This window comes from Meriones unguiculatus, chromosome X, assembly GCF_030254825.1.
Source record: "Meriones unguiculatus strain TT.TT164.6M chromosome X, Bangor_MerUng_6.1, whole genome shotgun sequence".
Taxonomy (NCBI): Eukaryota; Metazoa; Chordata; class Mammalia; order Rodentia; family Muridae; genus Meriones; species Meriones unguiculatus.
Window position 1 is genome coordinate 66,908,179 of NC_083369.1, and position 14,026 is coordinate 66,922,204.

The following is a 14,026-nucleotide window of genomic DNA, read 5'->3' on the forward strand; positions in this document are numbered from 1 at the left end:
TTAATCATGTTATTTTTATATTTTATTTATTTATTTGTGTTTTGGGGTATCAGAGGAAACCTGTGGGAGTCAGTTTTCTCTTTCCACCATGTGGGTTCTAGGGATGAAACTCAGGTCTTCAGGCTTGGCAGCAAGTGCCTTTACCACTTACCCATCTCTCCAGCCCCACTATAATTTTTGATTATTTGCCTTATTTTGAGATTATCATATAATTTTACAATTTATCCCTTCCCTTTACTACCTCAAAATCCTCTGTATAACCGTTTTTGCTCTCTTTCAAATTCATAGACTTTTTATTATTTTATTAACTTTTTTATTAATTATACACATATACTATATAATATACATATAATATGTATATGTGTATATATATGTCATATATATGTGTGTGTGTGTGTGTCTGTGTGTGTATGTAGTGTTGAGGCCTTGAGGTCTTTTTCCTGTCCACTTTGACATGTCTATTGTTCTTGTCCTTGTTCAGTTCAAATCAGTTTATTTTTATATGTACTGGTGTTTTGCCTACATGTACGTCTTTGAACAAGGTGTGTACAATGCTCATGGAAGCCAGAAGAGGATGTTAGATCCTTTAGTATTGGAGTTACAAATAGTTGTGAACCACCATATGGATACTAGGAATGGAACCCTTGTCCTCTGTAAGAGCAGCCAGTTCTCTTAAGCAAAGATCCATTTCACAGAAGCTCTAACCCCCAGCTTCTGTGTTTATACTGAGCTATAAAAGTAAATAGTTTACAACTAGATATTGTTATTTTATTTATTCTGACCCTGATTAACATTTTAATTGAAGAATTGGGTGTACTTATCTTTCTAGAAATCATGGATATATTTGGATTTGTTCTGACTTTCTTTTTCTGTGCTTTTTTTATATCATTTTTTTACTATTAATTACACTTTATTCATATTGTATTCCCCCTTAAGCCCCTCCCTTCTTCCCTCCCAATTCCACACTCCCTCCCCCTTCCTCATGCATGCCCCTCCCCAAGTCCACTGATAGGGGAGGTCCTCTTCTCTTTCCTTCTGATCTTAGTCTATCAGATCACCTCAGGAGTGGCTGCATTATCATCTTCTGTGGCCTGGTAAGGCTGCTCCCCCCTCAGGGGGAGGTGATCAAAGAGCAGGACAATCAGATTATGTCAGAGGCAGTCCTTCTTCCCATTACTATGTAACCCACTTGGACACTGAACTGCCATGGGCTACATCTGTCCAGGGGTTCTAGGTTATCTCCATGAATAGTCCTTGGTTGGAGTATGAGTCTCTGGGAAGTTCTCTATGTTCAAGTTTTCTGGTTCTGTTGCTCCTCTTGTGGGGTTCCCATCCTCTCCAGCTCTTACTATTTCCCACTTCTTACATAAGATTCCATTCACTCTGCCCAACAGTTGCCCATCCGGCTCAGCATCTGCTTTGATAGTCTGAAGGGCAGAGGCTTTCAGAGGCCCTCTGTGGCAGGTTCCTAGTTTGTTTCCTGTTTTCTTCTTCTTCTGATGTCCAGCCTCTTTGCCTTTCAGGATGGGGATTGAGCATTTTAGTCAGGGACCTCTCTATTGCTTAGTTTCTTTAGATGTACAGTTTTTAGTAGGTGTATACTATGTTATGTCTGTATGAGTGAGTATATGCCGTGTGTGTCTTTCTGCTACTGGGACAACTCAGTCCTGATGATCCTTTCCAGTTCCCACCATTTACCTACAAATTTCATGATAATCTGTCCCCTTTTCTGCTTCATATCCCTCTGAGTTTTTCCCCTTTCTTACATTTTATATTATTTTATCTTATTTAGAATGTATATAGTGTGTATCTATGGCTTTGCTGATATTTGTGTTTCATCATGTGTAATATAAAAGTCTAAAACAAATTGTTTTCTATTTTCTTCATAATTTAACTTGCAAAGAGAAGACTCACAGCACCAACACTTACCATATATAACTTTCAAAGTGTAGCAAGGTGACAGTCTTCTTGCTATGCACACATTATTACAAGCTTTGCAAGGGGACATAGGTTTGAAAATTATAATAGTCTCCAATTGTTTACCAAGAGATTGAGTTTTGAAAAAAAAAAGTCTTATCCATAAAAATAACTCATTTGATCATTCAAGGAAAACAGACCATCTGTCTTTTCCTAATCACAAAACTTAGGAGATTGTCTAGGAAACATTTTCAACATTAATAAAAAAAGATATGAAATGCTCTTACTGACATACAGAAAATATACAGATTATGCTGTACAATGTACATTTTAGTGTAAAATATAATAATAAAATATATAGATATTACAACAGGCTAATTCACCTATCATCTCAGATGTTTTTATTGTTGTTTTGGGAACATTGAAAATTCTAGCTATTTTGGAATCAACAATTAATACTATTAATAACAATACTGTGATATGAAATACTGGAGCTTTCCCCTCCTCTCTAATGGTATTTCTTATATAGTCCAATTTATTATATATATTTTCTATCTATATATCCTAATCATCTTCTGCCAACCATTTTCTTTGCTCTATTTCTGTAAAATCAACTTGCTTAGGCTCTATGTTTTTTTTTTTCTCTCTCAGATTATTTCACTTAATACAATGTCCTCCAATTTCCATTTTTTCAAATGACAGGAATCACTTTTTTCTGTCTGGATAAAGCTCAATTGTGTATGCATACTACATTTAATTTATACATTCATATATTAGCGGGCACCAGATTGATTTCTTATCTTGGCTATTATGAACAGTACTGCAATAAACATGGGAGTGGATATTTCCCTTTGGTACAATAACTTCATTTCCTTTGGATGTAAGCTCAGTAGCAGGAATGTTGGATCATATGGTAATTTTATCTTTAGGTGTTTTAGAAGCATTCATACTGTTTCCTATACTTGCTTTATAATTTACCTCTCTACCAACAGTGTATTAGAGCTCTTCTAACTCTGCTTTCTTGCCAGCATTTGTTACTTTGTTTTTGTTTTCATAGCCCTTCTGAGGTCCAAACATATATATATATATATGTGTGTGTGTGTGTGTGTGTGTGTGTGTGTGTGTATAATAGATAATTAATTTTTTTTTAATTTTTATTATTAGTTACATTTTATTAACTCTGTATCCCAGCTGTATCCGGCTCCCTCATTCTCTCTCAGTCCCACCCTCTTGCCCTCATCTCCTCCCTGCCCCTTTCCAAGTCCACTGGTTGGGGAGGACCTCCTCCCCTTTCATCTAACCCTGTTTTATCAGGTATCTTCAGGACTGGCTGCAAAGTCTTCCTCTGTGGCCCAGCAGGACTGCTATTCCCTTGGAGATGGGGAGGTCAAAGAGCTTGCCCTTGAGTTCCTGTCAGAGATAGTCCCTGTTCTCCTTACTAGGGAAACCCACTTGGTTACTGAGCTACCACAGGTTTCATCCAAGCAGAGGTTCTAGGTTATATCCAAAGCTGGTCCTTGGTGGAATATCAGTCTTAGAAATGACCCCTGCACCCAGATATATTTGATCATCCACACCTATATTTTAAAGAAATGATGTGTTGAAACCTATTCATAGATAGAAGCTATATGAGTTAATATATGCACAGCATTATTTGAAAACTACTACCAGTCTAATACTGAGTCCCTTCCAGAGAGAGGGAGGAAAAGAGAATATTTTATTGTCGTGGTGTGAATGGAACTCCAGGGCACTGAACATGCTAGACAATTGCTCTAGCATTAAGCTAAATCCTCAGCTCTTAAGAGTGTGAGTCTCTCCTTGTTGCACAGGCTGGGCTAGAAGTCACTATGAGGGCTAGTTTTTCAAGTTGTGATCCTCCTATTTCTGTCTCACAAATATCTGAAATTACAGGAATGCCCTGCTGCTTGCAGTGCTTAGAAGACAGAAGCCACATCTTTATTCTCCTAGATATTTGAAAAATTTTAAACATACCTAGAAGTAGGGAAACTAGTTAAAAAATCTTATGTGAACTTCGAGATACTACATAACTAGCTACACCTTAAATAGAAATCATGAAGTTAAGACAAGTGTATTCTATTTTTAAAAAATAATTTATTTTTTGAGATTATAATTAGATAATTTTACCCTTCCATTTTCTCTCTCTAAACCCTTTCATATACCCTTCTTTTCTCTCTTTCAAATTCATGGCCTCTTTTTTCATTAATTTTTCTACACACAAAAGCGCATACACACAAACACATGCACATACACACAAACACACAAACACATTTCTAAATATGTAAATACAACCTGCTCAGTCTGTATAATACCACTTGTATGTATTCTGTTTTAATAGTCAGATTAAGTTGTCTGTGTTTTAAGGGACAATGACACCTTCAATAGCAGAACCATAAACCCTAGAAACTTGTGGTATTGAGATTTTGTTTTCTAATTTATTTTGTGTAGGAGTTTATTATAATCTGTTCAATACAGGGATTTAGTTTTTAATGCAAGATTCAAGGAGAGATCTATCCATTCTTGTCATACTTTAGTATCATGTCCAGTTTAGGTTCCTGGCATCACATAGATGATACTTCATATTGATCTTGCTTGAAATGTCCTCTGGAAGAAGCTGCTAGGGAAAAGTTTCTTGTATGCCTCCCAGTCTTGCTTCTGTTTTTATTCTTTTGGTCATGCCCATACACTTGAGAAAGGGTCAGTTATCAGGTTCTAAGAAGTTGATGATGGAGTAACAGAGTAATGAAAAGAGTTCTGCACTGGCTATTCAAGTCATTGCCCTAGCTCTTGGGAGCTATGTGCTTCTGGGAAAGAGATTGATCCTTTATGAGCTCTTGTTTGATTATCCAAAAAGCAAGTGGGTAAGACTGAATAAAGTAATCCACATTGCTTACTAACCTGCACTTCTGTTATGGCATGAATTAAAATTCCAGTTTTTTTCTTTTATTCATGAAGAGTATCACACTGAGTACTGAAGTTACTCAAAGTTTATCTAACCGCTTTTCACACATTATAAGTCCGAACTTCTACCAGGAACCATTTCACTGAGTTTTCCCTTGTCTCTTATTGTTGATCTTTTTTATTAAAAAAAAAAAAAAGAGCATTAGAAAATATTCAGGTATTTAGTTGTGAATGAACTACTCAAGCTCCCTTTTCCTTGTTTGAAAGGACTTTGATGACCAAAAGTTGAAAGTGGGAATAAAAGAGTAAACAGAGAAAGAGTAGAAGGATGGCTGAGACAGATTTCACTTTCTTCCCAACTTTTTTACAGCTTGGCTCTTAACATTGTTATGACTCAATCTCTCTTTGCTTGGCAAGGCTTGAATAAGAATTGTCTACTTGATACCAGACTGGAACAGGGAGTCCTTGAAGGAGTATCAAATTTAGGTATTTCTGATAGATTCTCAGTGGAGTTCTTTATTTGATTTTTGATAAATGGAAATTTGTTTAGCAATGTACTTCTTTGAATAAACTATGTACATTGTTTTAAAGTCTTTATCATGCATGGCATTCCAGTCAATCATACTGACTACAAATAGAAAGAATCCAAAACACAATCCACTGCTAAATCCTAAGTGTTCACTTTTCAGCATCCCTGTCTGGTCCTGACCTTGGTCCATGCTGTTTTCCAAAACTGCAAAGAATATATCATATGTACTTGTTTTTCCTATGTATCTAATGTCATCAAGATTTGATATTACCCTGAAGAAAAGCAAAGTATCCTTTTGTGTTCCCTCAATACTGAGTCAGTACTGATAAAAGATGTCTTCTGGGGCTAGACATGGGGCTGCACATCTTTAATGCCAGTGTTTGGCAGGAAGATCTCTCTAGGTTTAAGGGTAGCCTGGCCTCTAAGGTAAGTTCTGGCCAACCAGGGATACAGAGTGAGAACTATGTTCAAACAATGGTTCTCAACTTGTAGGTTGTAACTCCTTTATGGGTCAAATGACCCTATCACATAGGTTGCCTAAGACCATTGGAAAACACATATATTTACATTATAATTCACAACAATAGCAAAATTACAGTAGCAAAATAATTTTATGATGGGTAGTCACCACAGCAAGAGGAACTGCATTAAAGGGTCATAGAATTAGGAAGGTTGAGTACCACTGTCTTAAAACAACAACAATAAAGTTGTTGGTTTTTCATGGAGTCTCATTAAAGATATCACTGCTTATTTTTTCTGGAATAATGACAACCAGCCTGGCTCCAGAGATGAGCTTTGCCTGTTATCCCTAGCTTTCTTCCCTAGATTTATAGAATTCTTGGTCTGCTGTGTAGTATACAGATTTCCTTTTTTGGTGGCAATCATTCACTTTCATGGCCTAGGGAGGAGACAGGTGTAGCTTGTGGGGAAACCACTTACAAACATATTGTCCTAATAAAATCAAGACTATATTTCTATTATACGTCTGCAAATTTGTTTCCAATTATGCTTATACCACTAGTAGCAAAATCAAAGAGATAATTCTTTCTGTGAGTTTGAGATTGAGGTATAAAATGCCTTATTGAATCCATTATCATGTGCAGTACATTGAGATGCATCAACTTAACTGAAATCACTTTGGCAATAAAATCATATTTTAGTTAGTACCATCAACTTTCTTTACTGTACCAATGAATTTGAAATTTTCTTTTCTTAATAAACTGTTTTTTTAATCATGTGTATTCACATGTATCTGTGTGTAGGTATGTGTATTTGATTGCTGGTGCCAGTGGAGGCTAAAAGGGGGTGTTAAATTGCTTGGAACTGGCATAATTATAGGTAGTTGTGATCTTTTCAAAATTGGTTCTGGAAACCACACTTGGGTCCTCTGTGTTCTTAACTCTTTTATTTATTTATTTATTTATTTATTTATATTATTAATTAAACTTTATTCACTTTGTATCTCCCCATAAGCCCCCCTCCTCCCCTCCCGATCCCACCCTTTCTCTCCCTTCTTCACGCATGCCCCTCTGCAAGTCCACTGATAGGGGAGGTCCTCCTATCCTTCCTTCTGATCCTAGTCTATCAGATCTCATCAGGAGTGGCTGCATTGCCATCTTCTGTGGCCTGGTAAGGCTGCTCCCCCCTCAGGGGGAGGTAATTAAAGAGCAGGCCAATCAGATTATGTCAGAGGCAGTGCCTCTTCCCATTACTGTGTAACCCACTTGGACACTGAACTGTCATGTGCTACATCTATGCAGGGGTTCTAGGTTATCTCCATGAATAGTCCTTGGTCTTGAGTGACACCTTTAGCCTCCTGAAATTTCTTATTATTATTTTTCTTTTTTTTTTTTTTGCCAATCTAAATACTCAGATTTATTCATACAGGTCACCTAAAGTTACAACCAGATGAATGAATGAAGCCAGAAAGCAAATGCCGGATGTATGTCACCTAAACTTGGTATTTACATACATTCAGCTTTATAACTGTGTCCTCTGGAATGCCATGGTGGATCGCCCAATTCTTTTGACAGGGTTGATCAAAAGCCATTTGGGTCATTTTTGTGTTTATAATCACCAGAGAGCTAAGGTCTTAAGGAAGACAATTGCTAATTTGAGGAAATTTCATTGTGCTTACATATGTAAATAATATTGATACTTAAAGTCATTACCATAGATATATACCTTCATAGAGACAAAAGTGCTGAAAATCCTTTTTGAAGTATAATTTTAAAAGAAAAATTTGGCCTAACACTCTAAAGACTGAGGCCCTTGTTCTGGATCTTTCACCTATTGGCATGTAATGTTAGACAATCTACTTAACCTTGAGGAACTTCAGTTTGTCGTTTGTAAGATGGGAATGATGGTATCCTCTCTGCCTATGTCACAGGGATGCTTTTGTAGGGAACTTGTGACTAGAGTGTGCTGTGTAAATCTCAAAGTGCTCTTTGAGTGCCAATCATTAGACAAAGTACTCAAAAATGGTGGAAAAGTGACTTCCAACCAAGGCTCCAACCTAGGAGTTCATCAAATATTGAATCGCAAAAGAAAACTGTGCCTTTCACAATTGTCTTCTTAGCTTTAGAGATGCACACAGGTCCACACTGATCTAAAGCTTAGTTCATAATAATCAATATACCTCTTATCAGGAAACTAGCCTTGGTTCTCATGTAAATGAGTACCTTACTCTAGCAAGGAAAAAAAAAAGACAGTATGAAGACTCTGTGACATTCAGATATCAAAGAAATCAGAGGTCTTGATAGTACTGTGGACTTGATAGGAGAGTGGACTAACAAGAGGATTGATGATATGCCACCTTGGTTACAAGTGTCAAGATGAAACAATGGAAAGAATGGAGAAGATGTCGAATGTTGCTCAAGCTCTGGGCAATCCAATTCATGAGTTAACCCTAGCGAAGACAAAATAAACAAACAAACAAACAAACAAAAACAAAACACCAAAAATCAAAACAAAGAAACAAACAAACAAAAACTAAAAAACTATCCTCTGAGTAGTTCAAACAACAATCAGCCCTGCAATACATTCAAAGCATGTGACTTTCCTTAGTCTGTTTTACTTTTTGGCTATAGAGGTCCCAGAAGTGGATGCAGATTCAAACTTACTAGTGCTGGGGGGGGGAGGCTAAAAGAAGGGGATCCTTGTGCCTCCTCTTTTTCACCCCCCCCCCCAGGTCCAAACACTTCAACAGTTTGGCTTGGGAGACTTAAAGAGTTTCACTTCCACCTGGCTGCAGGAACAGCAAGTTCAAGATTGGGTCCAAATTGAAACAAACACGATCAAAATACACCCAGACTCTCACACACCCAGAGGCGCGCCCATCCCTGGGCTATGGGGTGCACGTGAGCCCACACCCCACACATTCAGCCCTGCCTCTAGCCAGAGCATCCTTAGCAGCTGCCACTGAAGCAGCCTCCTCATTCCCTTCCTCCTCCTTCTACCACTGCCACTGCTGCTGCTGTGATCGCCTATCCCCTCTCATCCTTCTTCCTCCCCCAATCCCTGCTCCTCCTCCTCCCATCCCCGGCTCCTCCCAGCAGCTAAAGGCAGAATCCTCGGCAGCAGCTTCCCTTCTCTCCTGCCACGAAGAGGTTGGAACAGGTTTGTGCTGGGGGGGGTGCTTTGTGGTGGGTTGCTGGAACACTGGTGGCTCTGGGAGGAGCTTAAGGCAGAGAAGGGGAGAGTATTTCCCAGTTTTCTGTGTTGCCTTATGAATAGATTCGGGGAGATAGTGTAGAGAGGCACCTCTGTCCTTTTGCCATTTCTTCCCTCTTGGTTCATGGCGAGAGAGCACTGAAGCTACTCAGACTCCTGCTCCCGGCTCCCACCCATTCCTAAAGCTCTTTCTTTGCGCCCCCAATCCCAGCATCCACATCCCAAAGCTGAGCTTTCTCTTGTTCTGGGAGCTGAGGGATGGGGGCGGGGAGAGATGGATGGAGTGGATCCAGCTGGGCACCTGGGGGCCTGGGGCTTTGTTACACAGGACAAAACCAGTTCTTAGCAGCTTCCAGATCCTGGTTAGGCTGCAGTCTGCTAATGGTGTGGGGTGTGTGCCACTGCACACTAGGGAAGTAAGAGAATGTGGGGGGGGGCGCTCCCTGTGTATGACTGGGCATACAGGAATGCAGTACTGTGTGCCAGGGACGTGGTGTGGATTTTGTGTGGAATTTTGTGTGAGTTTGACTGGTGCATTTGACTCTCTCTATCTCTCTCACTATGTGTCTGTGTGTGTTCTGTGCCATGGGGCTGGGTTGCTGTTGGCATTTCATGTCCTTGGGTCTCATCGCATGCCAAGCCTGACTGCAGCAACATGCAGGCAAGCTGATCAGGTCCAACCTGTTCTGCCCACATTGGAAGGGTGATGATGACTTCAAAGTGATGGAACCGCCCTGCTCCCTGCGTGCCTGGGACAGTTGCTTAGTACTTTCTGGATGTGAAATTTCCACCTAGGTTGACCAAAGCCCAGCGGACATCTTGATTGTGATCCCACAACCCCACCTACAGAAGATTCCTAACTTTTTTGGCATACTTTCTTCTCCCAGCCAATGAGATTCCAATGTTCTTAAAGGTGAACTCTGCAGTGCCTTCTCCACCTCATGTGATTAGTAGAGCCTCATTTCTTCTTTACAGGGAGGACATTTGTGTTGTGCTAGGACATAGTTGCATGTTCAGAGAAATGGGAACAAATCATGTGCACTTATTAATTAATCAGGAATACTCTACAGGATTGTTTTTTTCCTTGTAACACAAGATAAAGTGTGTAGCCATTTTGTTTTGAACCAAAGAAAGACCAGTAAAAATGAACAAAACTCCTTAACTTTTCTTGAACATTTTTATTTGTGCTTCTGATAATGCATTGCTTTTCAAGTCCTAAAACAAGCAGTTAAGAATTTCGACCAGCCAAACAACCAACATTTATTGCACACCTGCCATAAATGTTAGGTACTGGAAAATGGAAATGAATAAAACATCAGTTCTCAGGGGGTGTAGGCTGTTATGCAAGCAAGAGCTTGGAAACTGCATGACAAGGGATGGGCAGGATACTGGGGAAGCACTGAGGAGAGGTGCCAAGCTGGGGGTGGGGTTAAGATCAAGATAGGCTTCCCTGGGAAAGTGACATATGAGTCAAACAAGTCTTGTGGAATGAATGCACCAGGTGGCTAAGTGGAAAGTGGAATCCTAAGCTCAATGAGCAGCATGTGCAAAAGCAGAGAGGTCATACTTAAGTAAAACTGCAGGGAACCTGAAGTATTATTGTCAAAATCTCTGCAATCCAGAATTGGTCTCTGTGGATTAGAATGATGAATAATGATGAATCTGAAAAGAGCCAGTATTACAGATTTGGTGACAACCGAAAGGCAGCCCCATCAAGAAATGCTTGCCTCATTTATTAATATATGTGTATTTTGCTTTAAGCATATCTGATATATGTGATTGTAGATATGAAGTGCAAATGAGCTTAATGGAACACATTCAGGTCGCAGAATTTGCTGCTTTACAAATGGGCTCACAGTCAGATACTCTTAAAATAAAAACACTCCCTCTCTGGGCCTTTATAGTGAACATATGTGTTTTTTTTTTCCCAAAATTACATTTCCATAGAATTTTTCACATAGCCAGTGTATAAAAACAGGTATATCTGCATTACATAGACTTCTTATACAACAAGTTACCAATTTCAATGCTGGTATTTTCCCTCATGCTGTGAATGTTTAATAAACAGTAAGAGAAAATAAGAAAATGATAGCAATAAATATCAAATCTATTAGCTGTGATCTTTTGTCATTTAATTCATATGAAATTAACCAGGGCAGAATCTTCAGGGACTTTTAACATTTTAGGTACTTTTAGTAGTGTCACTGGTAATTAACGGTAGCGCAAGATTTTTGTGCTCTGTACTTTTTTGAAATGAATATATAATGACTACTCTAATACTCATGCAATTATGATACACCAGAAGCTCATTTGGACTCTTCTGTTTTACTCTGTCCATGTTGATTACATAGGCTGATGAATACTACTAGGACGGAACCTGGAGGTTCATGATTCCCTCTAAAAATGCCTGATGGTCCAAGGTTTTGCTGGTTCAGAGTATGAACTCCTATAATTTGACTTAGCACCATAAACACTTCTCCCCTTAAATGAAACCTCCAGTAGCCCTGGGTTCTGGTTGAAAGAAATATAAGCAGAAATGGGCTGGAGTAGAATCTGCTTCTTAGGTCATTTGTCCAATGAATGCACTAAAAAAGAGTGGCCTGATATCCTTTGGTTGCATGAAAGTTCTTTGCTCATTAGCTTTGGATAACAGAATGTATCAGCCAATATCTCCAAAAAGAAAAGACCATGCCCCAGTGCCTATTAGCTTGGGTTGGTGTGGAGCTGATCTGTCTGCTATCAACACAAGTCCTGGTCCAGTACTTCTGGATATGCATTTCAAATAAGACAGAACACTCATAGGTCAGATAGAGTGAGAGGGTGGGGAAGAGAGAGAGTTTTGAAGTCAGCTTTGAAAACTTTTTGCTTAAAGAGCATAGGTTTGTTAATTCCAGAGCTTCTAAAAGAGTCTGCTAGGCAAATGCATATTGTGACTCTCCAGGAAAGGAGACATATATAGAATTGCCTATATGTTTGCCTATAAAATCCCGGTGTTCCAATTGTTAGATTGGTGTTAAGAGTATTTGAGGACTATGCTGATCAAATAGATCCTTCTCCTGAGCTCAGAGGCAGTTGGTACCTTGCTGGGTAAACACGGATGAAAGATGAGCTGGATGATTTGGCTTCACCAGTGTCAGACTTTCTTCCCTCCTCCTCCTATAAAATGAAGCTGATAGTAATCATTACTCTCACTGCTTGTGATGGTGTGATGACAACTAAGATAATATCTTTGCAAGTATTTTGAGCTCCTCAGAAAAAACAAAAAAGCTGTATATGAACTCCAGGTTATTATGAGGGGAAGTGAAGAATTACGGAAATCATCCCTGACTATTCAGACCAAAATCCTGTTTATCTTCTGCATATGGGCAACTGACCTCAATTCTCTGCTCTGCTTTGACTATGAGGACCTATTCTTATTCAATCTTAGGTAACTCAGTTCTCTGAGCTTATTTCCTTTCACATCCTGGAAATTTCACTGTGCCCTTTAATTTCCTGATCTGCAGTTGCCATCAGTACAGATTCAGTAAACCCCATCAAATCTGAGCACATTCTGCTGACCAGAGAACACTGAGGGTGGGAATTAAATTTGGTTGGATAGTTGATTTTATTCTTCACACTAATTTTTTTTTTCAGAAACCATTCTCAAGGGTCATTTCTGAGAGCTCATGGCTTCAGGGTTCCTCTCCAGTAACTCAAGTTGCCATTCAAGGTTGGGGTCTTGTTTGCAATACAGTATTTTGTCAGTGCTGAGGCCATCTTTAAGGGAATGTAAATACAAACGAAATTGTATTCTCATGAGCATTGAGCTTTCCTGACTGACTTAATGTTGTAAATTCTTTTCTTTACAAACTTCTTTCAGTGGAGAATGGACCACTTGAGAATTAATAGCTAATCACCATAGCAAACTTGAGATTGAACCTGATCAGGGATTGTTGGAGGTTTTGATTTTAGACTCTTCTCTGCAACAATTAGTTCTCCACATGAAAACAAGTTGCAGTTGCAATAGGAAGGATTTCACTTAGCCATGCATAAAAGAAGTCTTTTCGACTTTACAACAGTGTGTTGCTGAAAAGTGAAATGATAGCTATTTTGTGTTCTGGGACACATAATTGTGATATTAGACTAGGAGTAAAGAATCATGGAAGGTAAATTCTGTGGAAGTTTTGTTTGGATGATAAAATGAGGACAAGAGAACTGACTTGCCCAAGGTCATATAGCTACCAAGTGATAATAGTCACCCTAATAAATAAAAAAGTTTTTTCTTTGGGATAGGAGTGGGCACACCTGTGGAGGTCAGACACAAACTTTCAGGAGACGGTCCTTTCCTTCTACCGTGTGTGTCCTGGAGATTAAACTCATATTGTCAGGAAAATGTCTTTACCCACTAAGAATGAGCCATCCTGCCAGCCCAATGTACTGCCTCCCGATTTCTTCTGACTCACCAAGCCAAGTAGCCAGCTAAAGAGTAAGTATTGGGTATTCATAAGGCTTCATAGGGCTCTTTGTTTTTAAAATAGATTTAAAACTACCAAGATGTAAAAACTGGGGTGTTTGAATCACACACTGAGAACCTAGAGCAGAATACCCTACAAAAGCAGGGACAGAAGAAATGTAAGAACTAGGGACTCAGGGCACACAATGCTAGATAATCGCCAGAGTTGACAGGAAAAGTGTATCTAAGAAATTTCAGTAGTTACCTGAACACACCTAGCATAATGACATTACAAAATGACATGCTAACATGGGCAAGAGGAATTCTACAATGTCCCACTTCTGGGTGAATAGCTGTAGGTGGTCAATTGCTCCTGAGAGAGGTAGGATCAGTTTCCTCCAAGGATGAGCTTCTACATAGGTTATCCTATTCCAAATAGTCAGCCCTGAACACATGTACATATAAGCAACTCTAAATAGACTCAGTTGTATATATGTGTGTGTATTTGAGTGTGTGATATACATATATATGTGTGTGTGTTTGTGTGTGTGAGTGTA

General features: G+C 39.0%; 1 protein-coding gene across 6 annotated transcripts in view; it reads left to right on the forward strand.

Moving 5' to 3' along the window:
- Positions 1–8,835: 8,835 nt before the first annotated feature.
- Pak3 (p21 (RAC1) activated kinase 3) overlaps positions 8,836–14,026 on the forward strand; it is a 320,956-nt gene continuing 315,765 nt past the window's right edge. For 3 of the 6 annotated variants that reach the window (XM_060375412.1, XM_060375420.1, XM_060375416.1), the window contains exon 1: positions 8,849–8,983. The gene's annotated coding sequence lies outside the window, so the exon portion shown is untranslated. Of the gene's footprint in view, positions 8,984–14,026 lie in introns of all 6 variants that reach the window. The other 3 variants (XM_060375421.1, XM_060375422.1, XM_060375414.1) reach the window with 2 other exon arrangements.